Raw genomic sequence first — 27,714 nt, 5'->3', positions numbered from 1 at the left:
CCCCAAAGAAATGCCACCCCACAGCATTACTGACCCACCGCCAAATCGGTCATGCTGGAGGATGTTGCAGGCAGCAGAACGTTCTCCATGGCGTCTCCAGACTCTGTCACATCTGTCACATGTGCTCAGTGTGAACCTGCTTTCATCTGTGAAGAGCACTGGGCGCCAGTGGCGAATTTGCCAATCTTGGTGTTCTCTGGCAAATGCCAAACGTCCTGCACGGTGTTGGGCTGTAAGCACAACCCCCACCTGTGGACGTCGGGCCCTCATACCACCCTCATGGAGTCTGTTTCTGACCGTTTGAGTAGACACATGCACATTTGTGGCCTGTTGGAGGTCATTTTGCAGGGCTCTGGCAGTGCTCCTCCTGCTCCTCCTTGCATAAAGGCAGAGGTAGTGGTCCTGCTGCTGGGTTGTTGCCCTCCTACGGCCTCCTCCACGTCTCTTGATGTACTGGCCTGTCTCCTGGTTGCGCTTCCATGCTCTGGACACTACGCTGACAAACACAGGAAACCTTCTTGCCACAGCTCGCATTGATGTGCCATCCTGGATGAGCTGCACTACCTGAGCCACTTGTGTGGGTTGTAGACTCCGTCTCATGCTACCACTAGAGTGAAAGCACCGCCAGCATTCAAAAGTGACCAAAACATCAGCCAGGAAGCATAGGAACTGAGAAGTGGTCTGTGGTCACCACCTGCAGAACTACTCCTTTATTGGGGGTGTCTTGCTAATTGCCTATAATTTCCACCTGTTGTCTATTCCATTTGCACAACAGCATGTGAAATTGATTGTCAATCAGTGTTGCTTCCTAAGTGGACAGTTTGATTTCACAGGAGTGTGATTGACTTGGAGTTACATTGTGGTGTTTAAGTGTTCCCTTTATTTTTTTGAGCAGTGTAGATAGTTCGAAAGCCTGAAGTAGTAGGAAGAGAGAGTGTAGCAGATACAAGAATACATCAATAAAACAAAGCATTAGAGGGGGGGGGCAAAAAATACAACTTCAGTTGGAAGCAGTTTATAATATGGATCATCCAGCATGAGGTTAGCTGGGTTTTGGATCTTGGCGGGAACATACTGGATATATTGGGACAAGCCTAGCAGGTTATACATAGCTAGAGAGATTTTAGATTTTTTGTTTGTTTGAATTTGGGCACTACAGCATGAAAATATGCAAGCAAGGACATGCGTGTCTTTTAGTTAGTGTATTGTAATCTTCCATATGCTGTAAATATATACACCAATCTATTCATACTGTGAAATCAATGTAGGGTGAAGCTTAGCTTAGTTAACACATAAATCTGAATGATGATAAAACAGTTTTACTGGAAGAGTCTGGTTATACAGAAATGATGGGCATGCTCCATCCAAAAAGTGAGAAAATGCTCTGAGGTATCTCAGAGATGAGCGGAGATTAAAACAGCAAAATCGCAGCAGCTCCTCCTGTAGTATTACTGGCCCTAAACAACCCTAAATGACTTCTGTGTAGCCAACCACTTATTTGCTTTAATTTTCTCTACTTTTCACTGAAAATATAATTTACGGACAACATGGCTGATTTTCAACCAATCAAAAGCGTCTTATCTATTACAGATTTTTAATTTAATTTCAAGGTGTTTTTATTTATCTTTGTAATGGCAAATGGTTTCTTTTTCCAGGGTGAACAGTCTTCTTAACCAAGTCAGGTCCACAGAGTGTCAACTGCTCTTTTCTGCGTTATGGTGCATAATCATTATCTCCAGTGAAACGTGTATCACTTCATACTATTACAGCAACCCTGCTCACATTATAGTGGCGATAATACCACTTTTCAGTGCTTGATTATATCCTTAGGACAGATCAAACAGTGACCACCTTCCTGCTGCAAACTAATCAGCTCCAAAAAATTACTTATTGATCCCAGTCCAGACCAAGGAGGGGGTTTTAGTGGCGGGGTCAGTGGGAGGGCCTGTGGTGCCTGATTGCCAGCCAGCATTTCTGAATCATGAAAATGCACATACACACAAATGCATACACATCCATGCACATGGTGTGCCTTTTAATTTTTCTAACCAAAATGAACCATTTACAACTCAAAACATGTTCTTCTAACAAGCTTTCCTTTTACAAAAACGCCATTGTTTTATGTAATGGTAACTGAATCTGTTATTATATGGAATACTCCCCTGGGACATCTGTTCCGCCTTAAAATACAAAAATTGGACATTGATTTTTTTTTTAAATATATATACTGTGCATGACATTTAGCTCAGAAAAGTAATATGATGGGAGTGGAATTGAAAAATCATCTCCAGTAGGAATGCTCACTGTATGATCCTATTGAGTTTGTAATAGCTCACAGTGGGAGTTAGGTCATGTATTGAGGTGCTGAGGGGTTTTAATATCACCCTTGTACAAAAGTTATTTCTATGTTATATTTTATTGATGTTGCATAGTAAATGCATTACTATATGCAGTTACAGCTCACCAATATTTACAATTGTATTTTATCAATAATTTCATTTTCAGTCCATTTACAGCACTGGTTGACAAAAACATGGCCCACATATTTTTCCTGTATTATTCCCAGGGCATGGCAGCTCGCATTCCAGACAGCATTGATCGGATCTTTTAGAGATGAATGGATTAATTACAGGCAGTGAGAGGCATCGAAATACAGTCTGGCGTGGGGACGAATGGAATAGAGGGCTGGGAATGAGAAAGCCATTAAGGCAAATTGAGGGCATTAATGACTGTAGCACTGCCAGGGGGCCCCAGTGGCCCACCCTTTTCCCTGGCACTATGGCTGTGTAATGGCTTCCTCAGATGCTCTTTCCAGGTATTGGTTGAGCAGTGGCTCTGTGGCAGCATGTGTTTTTTTTTCCACACCTCTGAGACTTTACGAGGTCTAAAAGAGGCTGCTGTCAGAAAGCGCAAGAACCACCTGCACCACATTGTATAGACGGTGCAGGCTGTTAATACGGTTTAAATATACAATACTCTATAAGAAATGTGTTATTTCTAATAGAAGCCCCTGCCTTTCAGCAGTGTGCCGACATGTGAAATAAGATTTCAATAAATAATAAATAGCAAAAGGAAATATGAGCCTTGTGTTTATCTAATTAAACAACATCAAATATGAATAACAATAAATTATGATTTGCTCATAGGTTTTAAACACCACCACTGTAACATGGACCAGTGTCTGTTTAAAGTCCTATAATTTACACTTTACCCACACTGATATCGAATAGGTTTTAATTACAAGTTGCAACTCAATGTACATTATGCCACCACTGAATGCTATGGACATGAGCTCCAGGACTGTATTGATGTAACAATAAATAATTATAATAATAACAGTAATTATAATAATCATAGCCTTTGTGCTCCTCTTTCTTCTTCTTGGGGTTTGGGGTTTGTTTCACCCCTTCTCAATGTCTGGGCTGTTTAAATCTAATCTAGCTGAACACATTACTCTGCTCACACGGCCCCCAGCTGAATGTAACAACTCATAAAAGCCCAATATTTCAGCCATATTGATTCCTCTGGTAAAATTGGTTTGAGCTATGAATGTGCTGCAGCACTGTATACCGAAATGTTTTGCAGCCGTGGGGAAAACGAACAAGGGTGACCTTGAATGTTTTTTTCCCCTCTCGTACTTTCATATCAGTTTTTCTCATTCTGCCTGTGAGCACTGTTTCATGGTTTTTATCCTCATATATGCTGTAACTTGAATGACCTATGGTACAGTATTCACATTCTCTTAACCTGAATTACATTCTCTTTTCATGTCTTCTCAAAAGTGAAAAATACTTGGATTTGTTCCTAACTTTGATAGAGGAAATGACGAGAAGCAGTTCTTGTTTGATCTCAGGTTTGGATCATTTATATGACGGTTTCTCTGCTTTCCTTTAATCTTTTTAGCTTCTTCAGCAAGAGTTCAGTCAGATGGAAAGTAAGTTATGTGCTTGTATGTGACCCTGACCAGGATTTCAATAGTATGCAGCTGCTTTTCTCTTACAACACACTGACTAAACACCACGCCTTGGTGATACGGAATGTGGCATGCAGTGATGGCTAAATGGGAGCCTCTCATAATGGAATAGCCCCTTCTAATGCTTTAACCTTCCTCGGACACTTGGTGGTTAGTAATAGTAGGTTTAGCTTCACATTAACTTCATCAATACAAACAGTTGAAAGATTACTGCCGCAGCTAGCTGATAAATTTTTATATACACCCATACACTTTATAAAAACCACAGTAGTGGTTTACAGCTATTGGTACAAGTAATGGGAATCATTGGGATTATATTGAGACTGGAATCGATATTGGTACTCCATATTGGCATGAATACTGATCTGAACTCTTACCCCGGACTCACACAGGCGGCGTGAGCGCCACGTTACAGCCCAGTGTCAGCTCACACTGGAAGCGTTTCAGCAGCGGAGCGTTTAGCCTGTAACTATAACTGACTATAACTGACTGTTTAGCTTAAGTGACGCTGGTACAGGAAAAACAAGCAGCCTATGTCGAGAGCATAGTTAGTTACTTCATAAACATCAAACATATCATGTAAGGAAACATTTAAGAGTAGAGTGCTATCTAATGACAGCAGGAAGAATGTCAGACAACCACAGCTTAAGTTGATGTTAGTGTTTAAACTTTTGTTTGAATGGCCGCTGTTGCTCTATAAAGTTAATAACTGTGAGGTTGTTTGATCTGATAATGAGTGTTGCCTTGACCTGAGGTTGACCGGGTAGTGACCACTTTGCTCAAAAAGAAAATCCAAAAAGCTGCGAACAAATGGCATATTGTCCCATTATGCCTCATGCACACTAGAGGACTTTCAAATCCTAACCATTTTTAAAACGTGGTACACAACAAGGAAAAGCACATTACTAACCATTTTTTTGTATTTTAATCCTAAGGACCACACATTTATACTAAACAGTTTCAGAGTTGCAGTTCCAGAGACAAACGTGACTTCAGACGTGAACACACAAGCACTTGTGTGTGCAATGTTTTGCACAGAAAGACAAACAAAAGAAGAGAATAAAACTGTGGAAGAACTGATGAACTCATGGCTGAGAAGATGGAATCAGCATGGTTTATTTTTTATTTTTACATTTTATAGTACTAGCAAATACACAGCATGTTAGTGGCACTTCCTGGTCAGCTTTCTTGCTGACTAGGCAACCCATATTCAAATCATAAATTTATGATTTAAATAGGGAGGCCTGCCAATCCAGTTGGCGACCTTAAGATTTTGTCTGTAAATCCCTCACAACAGGATCATTTGGGCCGATAATGGGTTCCCACTACCCTTGGCTTGGGAACAATTTTCGGGAGGGGCAAATTGGACCTAAAATAATTTTTCATTCATTCAATTATTAGTCCAATTAGCCTCTAGTGTGCGCCCAGCATTAGGTTGCCCATGTTATCCCTGGTACACACAATACAGTTGTATTGTAGTGTTACCTGTGTTTGCTTTTGCTGTGCTTTATAGTTAGTCGAATCTACAGAGCTTTGTTACCTAATGCCTATAACTACAGTCTACAGAATATAAACACACCCATGCGCACAATGTAGTCTCGCAACACTTAAGGAATGCATCAGCATTACCAAACAGCTACATGTTGGGACAAAGTAAAAATGAACAGTAGGAAAATTAAAAATGTCTGTCAATTTTAATAGTCTGAGGAATCAGGATCTGTTAGCAATTAAAGGCTGGTCTTTGGTACCCTAATTAATACTGCTATGAGTCATGTGGTATACATGTGCACAGAGGCTTATGTATGAGTGGTATGTGCATTCAACCATCATGTCCATGTCACATTGTTACCTCCGTGCCCATTCCTGTTTTTTTTTTTTTTGGTTTTTTTTTCTGCATAGTTTGTCAAACAGTCAGCTGTAGAGGCCCTATAGATTTGACAGTCTGCTATGAGTGGAGGTAGCAGTGATAGTGTTCCTCCAACTTTTTGCTGGCCACAATACTTGTTGTTGAAAAACCAAAAAGAAACTAAAGCTATTGTATTGGTTGACATTGTGGTGCAGTCAGAGTTATAAGTCTAATGTTGTAATAAAGCAAAGGGGTGAGACCCAAACTCAGTAGAGACTGATGGAAGAAAGTAGGAAATTGTGTGCTAGGATCTTCAGCAGCAGGTCCATTGTGGTGAAATTCTACAGCTCCGGAAAAAAAGTTCCACCTGATGGAAATAAATTGGCCGGGGGAGTCAGTGCTGAGCCGGAGTCTCTAAAGACAAACCCAGCTTCTAAATGGCTCAATTTAGCTTTTGTTGGAGCCAGGAACCAGAGCAGGTCACTGCCCCACAACCTGCCACAGTGAAAATCAATAGGTAGTTTCAGAACAAGGGGCCTTATTAAAACAGGTCCTTTTTCTGTGAGGTGTTTGGATGACACTGTTTTGAAGAAATCATTAAGCTCAGCTCAAACTGTTCACCACGTTTAAATTGTTGCAATCCCTTTTGACCCACACATCCTCTCTTGTTTTCTTTTATATCCTCTTTTTGATCCTGAAGATAGTGGGAGTACAATCATGATCCGCTGTAATTGTAGGAAAGCAGAGACTGTATAGACATGAATTTTCCAGTTTATAGCTAGCACACAAATAAGGAGCACAAAACAAATTCTATAGGCTCGACTCTAAATAGCCACAATAAAAATCAACCAAAAACACTTTCAAGAGAAACAAAAACAACAACATGAACAGACTTAATGCAACAGATAATGCTGAACGAATGTTTATTTTGATGTTCCTTATCTTACAACTTACATCCATTTGTTAGCTAATATAGATGTTTTCTATCACCTTTTTTCTCTCTCTTCTATCTTTGTCTCTCTTTCTGTTATAAAAGTAACAACCTCACGCTTTTAGAGCAGAGATGACCTTTTCAGTTTTATGTGTTAGACCTTAATGGCACACAGTAAAGTCTGAAGGCCAACAGCACTGCACAGCAGTGTAGTAAAAATCCAAATAATGTTGTTGACCCAAGGCCGCATGCCCACACACTCATTCTGTTTACCTCCTAGATGGCTATTACACCGACCACAGCAACAGTGGCAACACCCTGAACGTGGCGAGTCATGAGACTTCAAGCAGCTAATTTCTTTCTTGATGATTTTTAAAAAGAGGTTATTTGAGTCACAGTCTCACTGCAGAACTTATTCACTCCCATATGACTGCATTGCGATTTTGATTGTTTGGTCATACCTCCATTCTGAATTCATAATATAATTCATTCCTGCAGGAATTGCATTTATAATTTATGGTTGTGTATTGTAAGATTGTTGTGTGTTCCAGGTTCTGTTTTGTTTTATGATAACTGTAAATCAAAACAAAGGAAGAGATGCATCAAAGTGTCAAGCTAGTGCATTGCATTAACCCAAACCCAAACCCAAATATATCCATTGACAAATGTATGTGTATAAGCAGATACAAATAGACATACCATGGCTGCAAACTCATCATCTTTTGGTGAATTTAAATGAAAAATGTGATGTTCCGCCTGGGCGAATCACAGACGCAGTGTGCGTCTCCAAGTGCACTGATTACTCTTGTGTCACTTTAGTAAATTATGCCTTTTAATTCCTTCCTACCTAATATAACATCTAAATTGATGTATACTCTGTCCACACACTATCTAGTGTCTTTGTCTGCCACTGTGTTCATCCTATATTGTTGGGGCTTCAGGGTTGAGTAGGGGCATGTGTCTTTATGGATCTGCCAACCTTGTGACATTGATGTGATTCCATGTGTGTGTTTCAAATCAGTGTTGATACAACAGAACAAATTCAAAATGCAAACAGGTTGATATATTTGTGCTTATACTGAATGGTAACCTGTTGATAAGATAAAGGTGCTTGCAATATTTACTTAATTTGTGATGTTTAGCGAACAACAGTGTCAGCCCTGATCTAACCTGTAAGGTGCACTAAGCCTCAGTAGGGAAAGGAGGGAGGAGGGGGGCAGCAGGGTGGTCATGATGGTGTGGGTCAACACTGTGAAGGGGGCGGGGTAGTTGTTCCACAGAGAAAGACATAGAAATGGTGCCAGAAACCAAATGGTGCTTAGTCTGGCTTATGTTGTAACAACAGAGTTATCCAGAGGAATCAGCATCTAATTTTATTAGTCCACATGTGGCCATCTTGTAGTTCTGTGCTAAAACCAGATGTCTGTATAAGACTCTTTCTCTAGTAGTAATTCCCTTTGTGTTGCCCACACAGTCTATAAAATGTGAGCCACTGACCCATTTCAATTGAGACCCACTAACCCATTTTTATTAATTAATAAAGAAAATAATACGTTTGTTGGACAGATCCAAAACTGTCCAGGAACAATGGTTGATACACTGCACTATCTTACAATTCAAATTTTACAGCTGATGGAAATGTGAATACACATTACTAGTAAAATGTGTGTTTAGTCACTATAGCAAGTAGAACAAATGTTTGAGGCAGAATTTTTAATGTGCCTGGAATTAAAGAGAAAGCAAGCATCTGCTGTCTGTAGTAACAGCTTAGAACTGAAGAAAGAGCTATTCTTGGAGGAAGAGACAGTGTTATACACTGTGGGTTGAAAGTAAGCCAGATTAGACAACAAAGGCTACGGAAAACAGTCGATTGGCTGTTTTAATGACTGCTTTAAAAGAGATTATGGGAAGTGCAAAAATGCTCTTTGAATGCTGCTTACAACTTTGATGTTTACCAGCTTCAGTTAATGTACAATGTACAGTATCTGTGAAAAATGACATCTTTGATCGATGTTAGAGTTAAGCAGAAATGCAATCTCACTAAGCTTCCCATTGTTTGGCCTCATTCTATCACCTTTTACTGTGCTCTGCCGCACAAATAAATTAGAGGAAAACGCAGCATTGCCTTTTCTTCGTGCCATTTTAGTATGTAAATGAGTAGTTTGAGTAATATGCTTTGTTTCACTTTCCAATTAGGCATCCTGTTTGCTGCATTAAAGTTCTGCAGTACCAGTTAGCACACGTATAGCATGTTGAGAGTTTTTACAACAGTTAAAATACAATAAAACACCATAAATAAAGTGAAATTATGATTAACATGCTATGTAACCATAAAGCATTTTAAGATCATTTGAAGTACCAATGCAGCATTTTTGTATTGATGACATCATGGGTTTATAGGCTGCTATTTAAACAGCCTTTGTGTATTCATAGCTTTCAAGTCTGTTTGGCTCAATGTCCCAGTGCTGCCAGCAGTATCTGTGGCATGGTGCAAAGTCTGACTTCTTCAGTCCTCAGACTAGCCCTGTAATGGCTCTGTTGGGACAGTGTAAAAGTGCTTCTTCAGCGCTCATTAATGGAGCAAATTGAACAGGTCTCCAGGCCTACTTCTGTAATGAGGACCCCCTCTTCTCTGCCCCCTACTCCCACGATCATCCTGCAGTCTATTGTTCACCTACAGTTAGGGTCAGAGCTGCCGAGCAGTAATTGTATCACTCTGACCCTCTTTTGGTTTTTATTTTGTCACAGGCACCTGCTCTTTATTGGGTGCAGGCCATCCCTCAGGTTGTAAAAGCCACAGATCCCCCTCCTCCCATACCTACAGACAGAGGTGCTGCCTGCCTGCCTGCCTGCCAGCGATCGATATGCCACTGTCGTTAACTGGATTTGTTGCTGTGGTGCTTGCTTATGAGGCAGCAATTAGAGTGTGAAGTGGCAAGGCCAGGGTACGAGGCTGTGGCTGTGCGAGGTTTGGCCCTCGGGGATGAAAATGTCAGGGGCACAAGCCCAGTTTCATTAGACTATGACGATCCATACTGTCTGTGTAATTCATTTTGCCTAAGGGGGTAAGAATTATTTGTGGGAGACAGTTAGCAAACAGAGAGAGAGGTCACAGGTTAGGAGTAGCAGTGGAAACTTCCTCGCTGTGAAATCCACTTACACCCTGTGGAATCTACTTACATGCCTCCATTGTTTTATTACCAGATCAGTGGTTTAAGGGGAGCATAGCCTGAATGATACATCTGAACTGCACCCTTTTGTCATGTAACAGCTCAACTGTCTTTTACAACAAACTAACGAAATCAATCTATCCTTCAGTAAGGTGCTTCAACATACAGTATATTCTTTTGTGGAGTAGCTATTGCCAGTCATTCCCTAAACATCATCACCTGCTGCTTGTAGGCATTTGTGTTTCTGTTCATGTGTGTGCGAGGTCATGCCTGAAAATAATTAAAGGCCAGCATGGTTGTGTCCTGCATCTTCCTGTGTCAGACCATCACTCAGCTCAGATTGGTGACATTGGGGCATTTATGGCGGTTGTGGTGCCCCAGAACCCCGCCAGTGTCTGGATATTTTTCTCCCCCAAAAGGGTCATGGTGTCCCCTGGTTGAGCATGCGGAAGGGGTGCCCTAATGTGTCATTTGGGACTGACTCTGACCTAAGGCTCTAAATCACTTTCCATTTTGGGGGACAATTACGTTTGAACCGCTGATGTGCACTGCCTTCAATTGATTCTGTCGATAGCACTCAGCATACAAGGGCGGGGCTGTCTATTTAAGTGGAATACCCCTCAAATTTAGAGTCAATGTGTTTTATTCAATGCAGTGGTCACAGGCATTTCAAAAGGTATCGATAAGTGAGAGCCAACTGATTTAGAGACTAGACTAGACTAATATTCTGATTTGTTATTTCATGCTGCTGTGGCAAACTTATGTAGAAGATTGCTTGTATATACGGATGTGATCAAATGAGCTTACTACTACAATGCTATAATATTTGTTCCTCATTCACAACTACAACAAGTCATCCTGGGTAGTGTTAAATTGCTCCATGGAGCTGTACACGACAACATGACAGACCTGCATGCAAACATTTTTTTGGCAACAGGGGACAACAGATGTTCAGATTGTCCCAAGTCACGTGATTACCAAATCTGAATATTGAGATTAATGTTTTCCCTCTTCTAAGACCTGACTGAAGGTGAGGAACAAAGCAGACAATTTTAATAACATCAGGGGGTAATGCTGTTTTTGTGGTCATGACAGTAGCCAGTTCACAGTGTAGAGGGGGACAGGGACATAGAAAAGGTTTTTGTAGGAACGAGCGAAGCAGTGAGAGGAGCAGTTTTAATTCGGGGCTCTGTTCCAGAAGTGAGTGAAGAGTTGAGAGTGGAATGGGGTACATATTTTGAGTGTAATCTTGACTGTGTGCAAGGAAGAGTAACAGCCTTTTAGCAGAAATAGGTTTTATTTTAACCTGTTTATGCACATTCATATTCCCTGAAAATGGGCTTTTGCTGTAAAAGGTACATTATAATGTTCAGTGAGCTCCTGGACTCCTGTGTGTGGCACTACTTGGCGGCATCAGATGCACCGATACATAAGGTACAAGAGGTTCTCAGTTGGATTCAGGTCTGGAGAACATGAGGGCCAGTCAGTGGCATCAATGCCTTCGTCGTCCAGGAACTGCCTACACACTCTGGCCACATTAGGCCGGGCATTGTCCATTACAATTATTTGTTGAGTACCCCCATATTGGCAAAATGGCATGATCCTGGTTTCGCTGTGAAGCTTCGACTGTGAGATTGACAGTCGAATCCAGCTCTGCCCATCGAAGCATCGACTCGACTATTTGGGGTCAGCCCTACAATAAACACAGACTTTAATAAAGAGATACTACCTTTGTAAAGCTTGCGGTGTAGTTCCACTGTACATTTGCTACCTGCTAACAGAGAAAATAAATTGCATGACTTCCAACAATTGGAGAGTCCAGCAATCCTTAAATACTCTTTATTGATTGCATGCCACCACTCCAGTAGGAGGTTTAATTAAACTCTTAGTTCATGCTCATACCCACTCTGCTTCCTTTAACAAAGAATAAGACATATTTACAGCAGCTAATACAAGGGGTCATAGTGATATTAAATAGGAATAGCTGGTTCACAATAAGTAAAAACCCTGTTTGGAACAGAAGAACAGATTCATATTTACAGTAAAGGCTTTAATAAATTACAAACCTTGGAAACAGTAATGAAGATAAGCACAATTTGTCAACACAACCAATTAGAGAAAATGTACACGATGGATATGCTAGCACGTACTGTATGTGCTGATGTAAGTGTGACATTGTTGGCATAAGGCAAAGTGCTACCAATCATACTAATGCTACCAACTGATCTGAAAACCTTTCCAAGATTATCTCATTAGCCTCTCATTAAAAACACATTTATTCAGTTAAATTGCTAGCCAAAATAAATACTAGATCTGAAAATATACTCTTCATATACTGTCTTCATAATCTTGTGAGAAACTCTGCTGGTTAATAATGGTATGTACAATTACGCAATGAATCTTAGACATTAAATGTGCCGTGCCTCCTGTCTTGTAATGTTTATTCTCCCCAACAAGACTTGTAAATTCTTGTGCCCTGATTGAGGATGCTCATGCCAAGTGTTGGGGAGACTTGGCAATTCTTTGCAATAATGTTTTTAATGAGGGGAGAAGGAAATTACTTTGAATAAGTGATGTTGATAGCTTAAATAAATCCATTTGTCCGGGTTGCTTGGGTGTTTATGAGACCAATGGTGCCTTTTTCAGAATTTCCTGCAGGGGTAATGAAAATAAATAACTTCCCATTTTAACTGAGACCATTGTATATAACATTGACGCAGTGGGTTTGCTCATGCCAAATATAAAACCAGACTTATCAGTCTTTATAGTCCGATAAATTGCGCAAGAAAAAGGTATTTACAAACCAGAGGAAACAGAGCAAGCTCAGAGCTTTGTTAATGATGTCTATAGCTGTCAGAGGAGAAGTGGAGAGAGGAAGGACAATGTCCTAACAGATAAGGAGGTTGGAGAGATACTTGAGAAGCTCTTGTCCTCCCTTCCTCTCATTCCCTCCCTTCTCCCTTCGTCACAGCTCAAGTATTCACTTCTCACACATTAACGGCTGCTGCCCTTCGCTCACTGGATGAAACTGTTTACCCTGCCCTGTCATGACAATGCCTAGCACCCTGTTATCAAGGTCTGCCCTAGGTGGGGGGTGACAGCTGAGATGAGTTTTCACATGTGCAGATTAAGCGGCTATGTTCAGGAAAAAATAGGCCAGCTAATTAGCTGCAGCTCTCAGGACTCTGGGAGTGGGCTGTTTTTCACCTAGACTGGGAAATTCCATAAATGACGGGAATGTAGTTGAAGAAGAGGGGCTGGAATATCTAATACCAGTGGGAGGAAATATAGGTTGACATAAAATAGAAAAAATGGAGGAAGCAGACAGATCATCCTGTAAAGTTTACTTTTGATTCCCTGAAACTGAACACATCTTGCAGTGTACTTTCTAGATTCTGTGATTTTGATTCCTTTGATGGGTAAAAAACATTTGTTACTACCTGTGTACTAGAGTACATGTAAAATTTTGCTCAGTCATTGGAGCCACTGATAGGCTGTTGTACAGTATTTTCTTTATCATATCATATTTCTGTTGGTTATTCATTTTGCTGAGGTATGGTTTGCTAAAAAAAAACACGTTTTCTTCAGTTTCTTTTTATAAATGATGGTATCTTACGTAACACAATATTTTGTTATTTGCCACAGTTACAACAGTTTACAACAGTCATTTCACAAGTGGGTGGAGCTTAGTTGGAAAAACGTGGGGTGTACAAACGTGCTCTACTCGGTCCCATATTACTGCCTCATAGCTGCTGCTTATTCACATATATTTGCAAACAAAATCACATACTGATGGCTAGTTTATTCAGTGCTTCACTCGACAGGAACAACAGGAAATGACAGAGCTGAAGTTCATGTGAAAAGAAATAATTCCTATACAGTAATCCCCAGTTTTGCAACATTTGATAGGGCACCCCTATCTCTCTTCCTGTGCCTTTCAGTGAACACAGAGGAATGCATTACATACCCAGTTTATGTCCTGCTGATAGAAGCCTCTCTCCACATTGAGCTCAGGTGTCATGTCCTCCATACTTCCTCCATCTGTCCAGCCTCCTCCTTAAGCCCCTCTGAGGGAGTATCAGATACTAGAAAATTTAACATCTGTTGCATTGACTTCCATTAAATTTTTTATTGCTCTGAATAAACCCAGATCTGCCATTATTCTCCAAAAACTTGGGTTCTTATAAATGTCTCCCTGTTCCATGTATCATATTAAAGCCGCAAGCCTAAATAGAAAAAGCAGTCGCAGTTGCTGAGGCTCCACCAGGAGTGAGGGTCTGTTCAGGTTCAGCCTGTCACATTTCTGGACAGAGACTTTACTGTATCCTTGCTCAGTAGCCATATAACCTTTTTGTGGCTGTGTGGATCTTCACTGCTGAGAGGTATGATTTGCATTGTTGGACAATGCATCATAGTGAGAGGTTTGTTACTTTTTCAGCATAATGTGATATTGGGTTGTGTGTATTAAAGACTGGAAGGAGGGGGGGGGGGCAGATATCTAATAGATCTATGGACTTTATGTCATGCTGAAACTGAATCTGTAAAACTCCCTAAATAAGAAAGTAATATTTCAGCGAATGTTAACGCGCAAGTAGTGATGTGTTTATGAGTTATGAGTGTGCTGTACTGTGCTGTGTGTGTGTTTGTGTCTGTCACTGTATTGTATAGAAATGATCGTGTCTATGTGTGTGCCTATGTGGGTGTTATTGCCGAGGATAGTGCGGAGCAGAGCACAGCTTAATATCTATGTTTGACATAGAGGCCCATTAATAAGGGCCTGATCCGAGCCTAGTGACAGGACTGCTGACAGAGGAGGATCATGGGGAAGAATCATGCCCTGCTGAGGGAGCCTGGGCTGCAGGTAGGCCCATTTTGCCTTCCCCAGGTGTCATTACGGATGCTGGGGAGGGAGCACAGGAGGGAGGGCCGCTACTGACATCTACATTAATCACCCCTCCACACATCGCCTTCCATCCGCACACTGCTGTCCCTCCAGCTCCTAATCATCCCCACACATCCAGACCAAAACCCAGTAAGGGGATACTCAGCCATGAAAGATATCCAGCTAAGAGCTCCCCAAATACCACTCTGATCTGATCATGAGTGATGTTGCTACCTGAACCTCTGACCTGGATTACAATTAAAAACACTTTCCTCTTTCTCCCCCAGACACATACATACAGACAGAGGCAGCTTTGCTAACTCTATACATTCTGTCACTGTCTGCGTTTGATTCAAATTTTGCATTAGAATTGGAAGTCAATTACATGCAATTAAAATGCAGAACATGTCTCTGGTGGAATGTGTCTCCAAACCTCAAGAGTGTGGGCTGCTGTTGTACACACTCCTGATTGTCTCTCATAGATATCACACTAAGGAACCCCCATTGATCCTCAGCTGTGCTTTTATCTACAAAATCATGAACACTGCAGCACTTTGTGTTCACATGGCTTAACTATAAATAAAACACAACAAATCTGGATAAAGGATCCAGATTGGAGGTTGCAGTAATTAAAGGGTGCAGCACTTCAGAATTTAAAATAATAATTTCAATCTTTAAGATGCTTAAAGTTTCTCTATGTTACAGTGAGCTACTATTTTGTGTGTTTTTTATATATGTAAATTATTTAACTTTATTTTTTCCACAAAAATTAGCCATGTCACTTGAGAAGTGGACGAGGATAGATGTGGGTCACACCAAGCAACCTTCCTAATGAATGGTTCCACCCAGGACCCGTCTATGAGCAGATGTCCTGAGGACAATAATGGGAAATTATCTGATTGATTATTAGTTTTGATGTAATAAAAACACGTAATTGCACAAAACGTGACATTAATTGTGGCATGATTAGTTTAGGTTAAAACAAATGATCCATTTCAGCATCTGGTGGTGAACTCAAATTGTTTTTGCAGGGATGGGGAAAAGGGGGGGGGGGGGAAGAGGGTAATTGCATAGAGGGTTATGTTTTTTTCCTCCATGTTTTTAATATCTTTGGTTTCATCTGTGTTGTTGATGCAGCCGTTCCAAACCACCAATCTTGCTTTACTTTACCCTCAGTGACGTCATACTTATTTGTATGTGGCTACGCCTCATCTGCATGCTCTCAGTTTGAGACCAAGCAGATGAAAGAACTAATCAACACAGAAAAACCCTGTTTGTCAGTAATATTATGAATGCCACCTTAATGAAAGATCTGTGACGTTCTTGCAACAGTGAAATAAAGCATAAGACCATATTATAGTCTGTGAGTTATCAGCTGGCTTAGCCCCACCATCTCATTTTTATGTAACATGCCTTGCCGTGAGTAAACAAAGCCTCCAGTTTAATTAAAATAAATCCACTTTCAGCTGATATTTAGAAACCCAGGGAATATCACTGCCTCTGCTACAGATACAGTGATTGAAAGTGGGGAATAAAAGGCTGGGCTTAAGGGAGAATTACACTCTACTTACTTTTCCATCAATGGAGCTATACATTCCATTGTTTATGTTTGAAGTGCGCTTTTCTTCTTAGTAAATTACCTTTCCCCACTTCCATTTTTTGTCTTTATTTGCCTTGAACCTTCAGAAACACTGATGACACCATACATTTCAGTTTGGCTTTGTGTGTGTGTGTGTGTGCGCACATGCACGGTTGCTCGCATCTTGTAGAATCTAGGACACTATGGAAGCACTGAGAAGACAGCATTTGCATGCAGCTCACAAACATATTAAAGTATGAAGACAAATCACTGTGTCTGGCCAGGTGACAGCACTGCCTGCAATGGGAGCAAGCTAGCAAACGTACAACATGTCGCAGTTCCCAGTAAGGCCTTTATAGTGCAAGCTTGAACATGCAGCTTGACAAACAAATGGAAAGAGAAAAAACATGAGAACTCAAAGCTATTATTAAAGGCAATAGAAGTGGTTGCCTTTGCCAAAGCTATCCTGTCATGGTGTTAGTCTCTATATATTTTATTGGGTATTGAGTATAGTTTTCACAGACACCTTCAGGGCACATACTGTGAGTTTTGAGGGCTTTGTTCTATGGCTGACTTTGATGTAAGTCATAAAATGGGAAATCCAAGCCTTTTTGGTTGAGCTCCTGCTAGTGTTGCGTCTGCTCAGGTAAAAACAAAGAGGCCAACTTGTTAGATTGATCTCTTTGTGTTTGTGTGGTCATCATTAAAAAATTTTTTAAATAAAGATGTTGATTTAATGTTATTAATACAGAATTTGCGGTATGTAAGTTTTTTTTTGGATAAAATAATAAAGCAATGCTCATTTGGTATATTGTGTGGGAAAATAAAAAGGCAACAGTAGCCTAATTATTATTCGTTGTTGTGTTGTTTTTTTTTGGGTGGGGGGGGTTGCTGTTTTGTTCAAATATTTACTGTAATTGATAGTGAAGTGAAGCAGCATTGAAAGCATGGCGACAAGACTATTGCTATAACTGACACCAGTAGGGGGAGCTCACAGCTCATAGCTCACTGCATAATAAACTAGTGGGACAACATGAAGAAGGTTGCTGGGCAGCAGTGCAGATCACATACACGTCCCCCCCCCTCTATCTCTGAACCTCAACATAACTTGGGTCCTGACTGCTGTGTCCAATCATATTACCTACATTTCTCCATAATTAGGAATAAGACTGTAATGATTTTTTTTTTGTGTGTGCTTGCTGTATTCTGTCTTTGTCGACACACTTTGCCCTGAAAAAGACATGTATGCAATATTGGTATGCAGAGGTGCTACCTCTCCTCGTCTTGGTGCAGGGGCTTGGTCAATCAGTCATTGATTTCTGACAGAGATCGTATTTACAATTCTGCTTCAATATCTAAATACATTAACATCCAATTCAGCTTCCTGTTTCTTGTATTTTTAATATACATACAGATATGGACTCCACTGATTAGTTATTTCACCATATTGTGGATTACATTGTTTAAATCATACTATCTGCATTACTTTCTTTTCTAAATAAGTTTCCCTTTATATAAAGCTATTCTTGTTGGCTGGTTTTTGTGTGTGTATGTGTGTGAGGCAAACAATTTATGTGCTAAACATTTGTCACATTTATTTATGGGTTTATCATCCACACCAATACATCTCTGCCCAAAATGATTGTCTTACCTGTAGCCTAGTCTTCATTTCTTCATAACTACATAGAAATTTAGACTGAGATCCAAGCACTCCACGACTTTTACTTCCTCTCACCGATCCGTGTTTCGTGCAAGTGCGTCAAGCTTCAGTGTGGTGTGCTGCGGGCTGTGCCGGGTGCGCGTAGACCGTGCGCTCCTAGCGGCAGCGCTGTTGAAACCAAAAAGCAGAGAGAGAGAGAGGAGGAGGACTGACTTGTAGTACGACTGTACATTTACGGTTCTTTATCCCAGGCAAAGCACATGGGTCTTTTGGGAGCTGGTTCCCGTTGTAATAAAACAACTTTCTGGGAATGCGTGAGAGTTGAAGGCTGGTTCCCAGTCAGTGTGTCAGCCGAGCCATGTGTTGAACTGTGGAGACATCGCTGAAGATTTGAGCGCTGCCAGAGACGCGTCCCGAGGACCTGCGGAGAAGTGTACGATTGTTTTCCATTGTGGACTTTTTAAATTTTATTTATTTTCTCTCAGGCTCTGTGGGCTTCAGTTTGTGTAGTGGGTCATCTTGGAGCGATATCAGAAATTGCCGATGAACTCACGGGGTAAGCAGGGATAATACTCAAAGACCGAGAGTTTGGTTCCAAGGTTTGGTGGATATGAACACCCCGAGCAGCTCCGGGTGACCTACTGTGAAATGGATCCTCTCAATTCCTGGACATTGGAACTGGCTTTTGTCAGTAACTAGGACCTCTCCATAACTCCCAGAAACACGGAGTAGACTTGCTTATCATTTTGGACATATTTATTTCTGCAGTGAATTCGAGGATTTGCGCGCCGCCGTGGATGTTTTAATATGCTAGTATGGGTCCGCTAGCGTTCATCCTTGTTGGTGGATTACTGTATTTTCAAGTTGATGGTAAGTTCTTCAACATGTGTTGTTGTGTAAAACTTCTCATTATAGGTAGCTTAATAAAAATCTTAAGTTCTGCTTTGCACATACTTCGTTAGACACTGTCCCTGGCATCTCACTCCCCATGTTTACCTAGTTTTGATTTGTAAGCAATATTTTAAATGTCTGTTTTTGGACTCTGGTTTGCAGGAAGCAAATACATTTCATTACTTCACTAAGTTCTGATTAATAACGACCTGTCAAGTTGGCAACCAGTTATTATCAGGGAATACTGTTAATAGGCTAATCTTGTGGGCTTGTGACTTAAATGTGTTTTGCTTCATCGCAGTAAATATTATCCATTGCGTTTTCATTCAAGTAATTCGAAATAAAACATGAACAAGCAGCTGAATTCAACAGATAAATCCTAAAGTAAGGGCAGATATTAAGCAGATTTTTTTTCTTCTGATGCAACAGATAGAAGAAGCTGTAGCTTATGCAGTCCCTGTTCTAAGTAGTAGGCTGCCTATCATTAACTGATAATCAATAGTATTACAAGGAGCAACCAGAAAACCTGGTCAGATTAAAGCAAAGATGTGTGAATATGAATGATTCTCAGGTTCTGTTACAGAGGCTACAGGTTTTATCTGTAATGCAGAGGTGGAGAGTGTTTTGTTAAATGTGTTTTTAATTATGGTAAGCAAAATAGGTCTGTGTATTTAGGAGGCAAAATGAAAAGCAAAGCAGTCTTAACACAACAGAAAGTTGAAAAGAGGCTCACTGGCTTGCAGGTGTGTGGTGAGCACCCTGCCTCTGCAGGGTAGTAGGGTAGTGCTGCTGTGGTCATTTGGCTTTAGGATTTCAGTGCTGCAATTGTGCATCATAGTGTAAACCGGCTTAAATTCAAACATGGACAGTGCCCCAGTTTATTATTCCCATTTGTTTAATTAAACTTTAATAATGATGCAAATTAGATGTATACTGTTTAATTTATGTAGCCAAAAGCTTTAGCTCTCTTAGTCCAATTAGCCGCTGAGTGCTAAGAAAGCATCTTTTAATTTTATTTTTAAATTTATGATTTTACAAGGCTTCTTGGGATTCACTGGCCTGCAAGAAAACTGGTTCAATGGAGGAAATAAAAACATCCTAAACTGCAGAGTTAATGTGATGACTTACATCAATCATCAAAATAGGAGGGCTTAGGTGAGAGAAATATACATAAACCTGAAGTCTGATTGAATTGTAATGCTAATTTTGAATTGGACACACCTTTTCACAGTTGTCTCTCACACAAGCCTGCAGACAAAGTGGGGCTCATTGTCATAGAATGAGGAAATAATACTCCCAACATACCCATCCCAACATTATATCAGCACTATGCTGTGAGTGATGATTCACATGTGTTTGCTTTATGTTGTTTGCACAACTTAGCAGTATGTAAAGCCAAGTTTTTGTTGTCGCTGAATGCAAAAGCCCACAAAGCCCAATTTTTCTTTTATTTCACCTGTCAACTCCCGCTTTTGTTCTTGCGAGTTGTGGTTCTGAAGCAGTCCTCATGCTTTCTGTAGTGAGCAAATCAAGTCGCCTTTCTTCTGGGATTTGAATATTTTTCTTTTTCTTTCTTTTACCTTTTTTTTTGGGTGTCTTTCACTCTGTTCAGCCAAACCCACTGGTTGCTAAGCAGTGGCTGATGGCATTGCTAGCTGTCCAGAGGGAGAGGGTGCACACCTCCTCAGGAGCAGTGGCTCTTCCCAATCATTTGCCTGTCACCCTCCTCCCCCCTCTTGCTTGCTCTCCACTTCCATCCCAGCAGAACCCACCCATCACCCATGCCTTTTCAGAGGTAATCTGAGGGTCCTTGGAGAGGGAGGAGCTCCCTCTAAGAGTCCACTTAGGCAGACAAAAAGGTCTGGAGTTGTATTCACTGGGCAGCATAGGTAACAAAGCCAAGGCTTGTGAATGGCGTCAGTCACTGTTTAGTGGTACTGTGATTAATACTGCTAGTTTGCAGGAGAGGAAGAGAATAGGTGTGATGGAGTGAGAATAGGGGGAGAAACTGAGTGTGTGTTGGGTCTTGTTGCCGGCGCTGAGAGCGCTTATGCATCTGAAAACAGGGTTACCATACTTTTTAAAGAATCTGATTGATTGCACTTGAAGATATTTCCAGGAATATACCAGTCGGCAGCTGCCTGGTTATCTCTTAAACTCCACGTGCTGCTTTTGAAACTGGATTAGAACATGCTTTGCATAGTGGACATGCACTCCTGGCCCTGTACTATTCTAAGATCTCCTGCATGCTTGTCTCTGATGTAGAAGCTGGTGACATCACGTTCATCTTGGGTGACACTCTGAGAGGTGTTGAAATATGGTCCAACTTAAATCTGTCTAAGAAGCTATGGAGACGGCCCCCCGGGGTCTTGGGTCGCCTAGACAGTGTAAAGCTCTCTATCTGACAGTAGGGTTGTGGTTTCAGTAATGCTGAGTCAAGAGAAACTTAAACCCAGGAGAATGGTTGTGTATGTCAAGGAAAGAAGGAGTGGAGGGAATGAAATGAGTGCAATCAAATATAAATATTGAGAGAAGAGTTGTTTAACAACACAATCTTTTAAAGGGAAATGGCGAGGATGAGGCTTTATTACCAATACACTCGGAGACTTAGCAGCTCTGTTGATGGTCATGATTGAATGAGTGAGGTTTAAAGTACTGCCCTATAATGGAAAGTAAGCCCAGATTAAAACAGTCTAGGTAAATGATGAGGCAGGCTGAGGTCATTGTGTAAGAGCCATGGCAATGTCTCGCCCCAAATGTGATTGTTCTGCTTGAGTTGGCAGCGTTTAGGCAGCGTTATTGTAATTGCGGTTCATTTGCTGGAATGGGGCTGCTGTAATGATGAACCCTCATCTGCGATCTACAGGAAGCTCCTCTCTACTGTCTCCCACAGAATCATCACTGTCAACGACGCCGCTTTCCTCTGCCTCAAAGTGCACTACAGTGTATTCTCTGATTAACATCAAAAAATGAGTGGTGAATGAAGACAAAGGTGGTGATCATAAATGGAAGTGAATGAGCAAGGAACAAAGAGGTTTGCACTTGTCCAATGAAAATCAGCTCGCAGGCCCTTGTGTGTGTGAGTGATAAGTGTTACTTGACCAGTGACGTGGGCCTGTCAACTCCTATGATATTTTAACAGCCATGTCTGGCTACTCCATGGATCACGTTTCAGCAGCCATCACTCCACACGTTCAGGATAGAGCAGAATAGACTTTGAGCTCTGCATACTTCTTTTAAGCCCAAAGTACAGCTCTGTGACCCCTCAAAAATGAAAGCATTCACAGCTGTTTTAAATTCTGGGATCATGCTGCTTGATGTCTTTCCATTTTCATAGTGCAGAAGTGGAAAGCAAATGTCATCGTCAGACAATGCACATGGCTGACTTTGTTGTAAGACCATCCGAATGCAGGGGAGGTAATACCATCTTTCCCTGTTTTACCGCCGCTTTATTAAGCCCCAGCCAAGCATACTTCTGACATTTACAGAGCAGAAAAAGGCCTAATGTCTTGATGCTTTTGCCTAGAGAAGCAAAGACAAAAGAGGAGGAGAGATTACATCAGGAAGAAATAGAGGTTTAATGCTAACAGGTAGGCGGCAGTAAAGTACAAGTATCTTTCCTCACATGATTTATATTTCCAAACTTCCCCAGACACACCTCGTTCATCTCCATCTCTCCCTTTAACACTCTCTCTCACTCACACACACACACACACACACACACACACACACACACACACACACACACACACACACACACACACATGCGCACGCGCGCGCGCGCGCGCGCACACACACACGCACACAAATACAACTATCTGCCGTTGTCCATTGTCCATGAGGGTGGAATTCAAACACAGAGGGGGTTGTTGTACACCTGTGATGGCAGTATAGTGGGAGTGTGTGAGTTGGAAGGGATGGGGGAAGAGTGATATGATGAATTGAGCGTGCTGACTATGAGGTAAAACAAGCGGTCAGGGCCTTCACCTGTCTCACACACCTGCACTTACAGAATACACACCTGTGCTTACCCTTCTGGGCCCCTAGACAAAGATATAATCCTTGCTCTCTTCTCTTACTGCCTCTGTTTTCTAAACAGCCGATTAAGAGTTTGAGGCAGGCCAGCAGATAGAAAAGGCTGATCTAATTACCGTTATATAATTCCTGATGATTAGATAATAGTGAATTAACCATTATTGATCAAACGGAAATACCCAACCAGCGGTTACAATTCAAACTGCCTCTGTGTAGGACAGATTACTCAGTTGCAGTGTGAATGTGACAAGCATTCTTTTCTCCACAAAACTTGATTATCTTAAGAGCATGCCAAAATGCAGACAGGAAGTCAGGATTGAGTACAACACAACTCTGTGATGCCCTAAAATTGCTGGAAACGACAGCATGTTTGCCTTATCAGTGTTTTTATGTTGCGTGTTGCACTGAAACGTCGTGTTTGGGGAAGCATTTAATTACTCCGAATGCCATTGCCCTCACTCTGCCCCTGGTCGGCTGTCACGCAGCAACCTTCGGATAGAAGGGAGGGATGTCAAGGTTGAGTGATACTATATAACTTCACACATTCATTGGTGCGAGCCCACATACACACACTGTAAACACAGAGAGAAGCATACAAATTCATGCTGGCAGCCATGCAGACATGAAGGCCCTATGGAACAAGTAAGGAGACTGCACATGAGTTGAATTGGGGGGGCATGCATGTATTAATTCATCTCCCTGTTTATTGGACATACCCGTCTATGGTAGATTTTTCTAGTTAATATCCGGTTCCCTCTTTTTCTTCTTTGTGTTTTCAGTCAGTAAACTACTTGTTCTTCAATGTCCAGAGTTTGTGTGACAGTTGTACCTAAGCTGAGTGCCTCACCAGTGCCTTGAAGATGAGGTCAGACCTTGTGATAAAAATGCATGAGCTGTCTCTCAGTGTGAGGTGTGTGAAGATGGACAGCCAGAGCATGATACTCAAGCACATGTCCTTCACACACACACAGTCCAGCGCAGATATAATGCCCCTCAGAATGGTGGAGACAGTGAATAAGCATCTTGTTCCACCATCTCCATCGCTGGCTTGGTTTATGGATCACCCAGCCGTGACAGCTTAGTACCTTTTCTTCCCTGTAACCAACTGGGGAATCTAACCCTAGAGAAGTACATAAACTACAAACTCTACAGCATCACTTAATTTTTAATGTGGAAACTATAGTAACCAGGCTGTCGTCTGAGGGGCCTGAACTCTTGTGAACAGACCGATATTTGCCTCCATGTCAATAAGGGCATGTCAACATTTACATTGCTGTAGAGCTGGCTCCCTGGCCCAACGTGTGGACATTGATATGTTGATATTGTTGGGACTTTTTATGAATTGCAAATACTGTATACTGTCGCTGTTACTGGTATCAGTCTGCTACATTTATAATACCTTATTTGGTAATAAGACAGCGTTCCCTGGCAATGTATTTCTAAATGACAGTGTTGTGTAATCAGTGTGCCAATTTATACTGTTGTGTTTAATAATAGTTCAGTTAAAAAATTACTGGTTGGCCAAGAAGCCTGATTTAAAACATTCTCATTATAAGATAAGTGGAAGGTGATCACATAAAAAAATGCATCATATATGATAAGTTATAAGGGTCTGTACTGTACGCATGTGCTGTGGGAATCGGTGCTTTTTGTGTCCCTGTTGCAAATACATGGCACCACGCTGGTTTGTAAACCAAACCAGCATGACCAGGGGTGAGTTCATTTACTGTGTATAATGGCTCCTGGTGAGACTGTTTTTGTGGTAGAAGTCTTAGTGAGGAACATGGCACGAGCCAAGTGTCACAACCATTGCGGCTGTTAAGAAGAAAGCCTTAATCACACCCTTGAACGTTTGAACTCTCCAGTTTCACTTCCAGGATGGTGGTGATTTTTCTGGTGAGCTGCTCACAGGCATTTGTCATTTAGAGGCCATGTAACACCCAGCCAGGGGTAGAATTATGTAATGAAGCGGGTGTATGTGTGTGGAAGTATTTGTGAGCACCATTAATAACCATCAAAGCCCATTGTTTTTTTTGTTTGTTTTTTTTGTGTGTTAACATGGATTTATGGGCCTGAGTAAATTGAATGAGTCCTTCATCCACTTACTGCTAGCTCCCTTGACCCTGTTCCCCTAAGCCAGACCAGATGAACTGTCCCATGGAATAGAAATTTAATATATCTCATTTTGACTTGGTATGTTGTAGCTTAAAAAACACAGTCAGTCAGCTGTATGGGCCATTTGATTACCTCTCTGGTTTCTGAGTCTATCACTTCTGTGTGGTGTGTGGTTAGAGCTCTTATTCCTCATGTTCACATGCGGATCTAAGGGACGCTGGAGTAGCTGGAGGTGGTGACTGCCCTCATTGACATGCAGGGACACTGCGACATGTTCACTACAGGTCAGCACCCACGGCACACCTCCAATTATCCACTCATCTCTCAACACAGTGTATCATAGACACCTGAAGCCCTTCCCCTCCACCCTCCTCTTCCCTTCGCCTTTATTTCTGAAGCAATAAAGCACTTATTTATTTCACCCTATTCAATCTGCTGGGGCAGCTCATCAATGCAGGTAAAGAGATTACAATGCTTGAGGGAGAATCAATTGATGCCATTCATTTCATTGCACTTCTCTCAGTAGGAACTGTTTAGAGTAGCCCACGCTTGAAGGAAGGGAATTGGTGATGTGAAATGTTGCGCCCACATGTACAACATAAACACTGCTGCTTGTAAGTAGTAACCAAAGAAAAGTGTGCTCTACTGCCGTAGTGTTCTACTGAAGACCACTGCCGGACTGGAGGAAGTGTACATTAGCTTAACTCAAGGGCTCCTCTACAATAGTTGACGAGGAAGGGGAGACTATTAATCATTCAATTCACCTCTTTAATTTTTACAACTTGTTCTGGGATTTGAGTCGTTGATTTTCCGCAAATATCTTCAACATCCAGGCTACAGCCACAGTGCAAAGCAGAGGCAGGCAAGAAAATAGCTGAGCACAGACTGCTCAGAACGATCTGCAGGAAAAGAGAGGGCTAAAGAAGGTGGGGTGGTGCAGCGAGCTACATGCTTGAGTGGCCCTGGCATCGGAAATCATTTAATCTGCATCACAGTTTAGTGTCCCTAACAGTAGCCTGACAGTCCCACACAGCTAGTGCTATACTCCTTACGCAGCCTCCTATATTTATATTTAGACTCTTGTTTCAAGTTAGAAACCTCACCTCTTCTGATACAGGCCATTTGCTGAAATTAAAGATAACATCACCTTTTCAGTTCATGGCTACTGATAGTAGAATGAAGAAAGAGAATGAGAGTAGTTTGGGGAAAAAACAAGGTGGGAAATGATTGATATGCAAGCTATGTGAATCAACCGTTAGCAGCACAATCAGATATTCTGTTCCCACAGTAACCTATTTATATATTCTAACTGCATGGGGAAGAGAGTGCAAATACACAGATGCAGAGTCAATACGACCTCACCACGCCACTGCCCAAAATACACTCGGAGTGGAACTCTATCTGATATTTGTTGGAGGCAAGCGTGGATGCAGTGAGATGTTCGGAGCAGCTCCTAGAATTACCCTTGTGTTTGCTTTCAGAGTATAGATCTTAGTCGGAGAACGGGGTGGGGGGGCAGTAGAGTAGCAGAGTGCTGAGGTGGAACAGAGCCCATCATGTGAGCTTGCTAGCTTGCTGGCTCTCCTTCTCTTGTGGAAGAATGTGCTCTGCACCTATGAACACTCTTCATTTCACTTTGTCTTCACTTTAAGGATTTTGCCAATAACTCCAGGCTGTATCTAGTGGCTGGCTTTATGCTGTGGGCTGGGAAGGACTCCAGTTGATACAGCAGGTTGTCTTTGGTGATACCTCACCAAGTATACTGGAGCTCATGTGGTGTGACGCCACTGACAGATCGCTGTAAAGAAGATGAATCTCGGGTGCAGAACAGGCTGCTTGCAAGTGTCATGGCAGGCCAGTGCAGAGGCGAGGACGGCCAGTAACATCATTTTATCGCCACCCCCAGTTTCCCCCTTGCTGCGCTCTCGCATATCCCTTCTGATGACATGACGGATATGACTCTGTCACCCTCACAGCGAGGTTAGGATGTAACAGGACAGGGAGCAAGTGAAGGAGACAGAGATATTGGGAGGTGGAGGCACATATATATAGAGAGAGAAAGAGATGGAGTGGCGAGGTTGAGGAGCTGTGAAGAGAGCCAGGAGAAGTGGGAGGCAGGGGGAGAATATATTTCAGAATGGACAACATGGGTCTAATGCATAATTCATTCCTTCTGAAATTTCTTTGAGGCTTTAGTCTTGTTTTGTACAATTTTATATTCACTCAGCTGGCTGAATTTCCGCACTTTCTGCCTGAAATGCCTCTTCCCTTTCAGTATCCACATTATAGGGTTACTGCATCTTGTCCAGGACCTTGGTTTTCATTTCTGATATTTATGGAGCCTCAGTGACTGTAACTTTTTTCCCTGTTACGAGGTTGCCGTTGGTTACCTGTGATCAGCGCACATGTCTGTTGGCAGAATAACTAACATCTCTTTGGGGAGTCCTTCCTTTTATGCTCTGGCTGAGACTGGTGTGGGTATTGATTTGGTTGGTGGGCTAGAATTTCTCCTGGGAGCTAATAAAAATAATTACTAAAAGATCATCAAAGGCCTGACCTTCTGTTGCACGCATGAATAAATATGTGACAAAGATAATAGAAGAGTCCTTTCTGTGTGTGTGGCCATGGAATA

General features: G+C 41.6%; 1 protein-coding gene and 1 long non-coding RNA gene across 2 annotated transcripts in view; one reads left to right on the top strand and one right to left on the bottom strand.

Moving 5' to 3' along the window:
* The window catches only part of robo2 (roundabout, axon guidance receptor, homolog 2 (Drosophila)), a 250,147-nt gene that overhangs the window by 65,480 nt on the left and 156,953 nt on the right, over positions 1-27,714 (top strand). The gene's annotated exons all lie outside the window — the stretch shown is intronic.
* Positions 11,289-18,122, bottom strand: LOC123985609. The gene is made up of 3 exons (XR_006828718.1): positions 18,033-18,122; positions 13,888-13,987; positions 11,289-11,613 (listed from the first exon to the last, which is right to left on the bottom strand). It is a non-coding gene; the product is annotated as an uncharacterized LOC123985609 (long non-coding RNA).

Source organism: Micropterus dolomieu, linkage group LG17 (genome assembly GCF_021292245.1).
Source record: "Micropterus dolomieu isolate WLL.071019.BEF.003 ecotype Adirondacks linkage group LG17, ASM2129224v1, whole genome shotgun sequence".
In the NCBI taxonomy this organism is placed as follows: Eukaryota; Metazoa; Chordata; class Actinopteri; order Centrarchiformes; family Centrarchidae; genus Micropterus; species Micropterus dolomieu.
The sequence above is the reverse complement of the archived record's forward strand: the minus strand, read 5'-3'. Positions and strand labels throughout refer to the sequence as shown.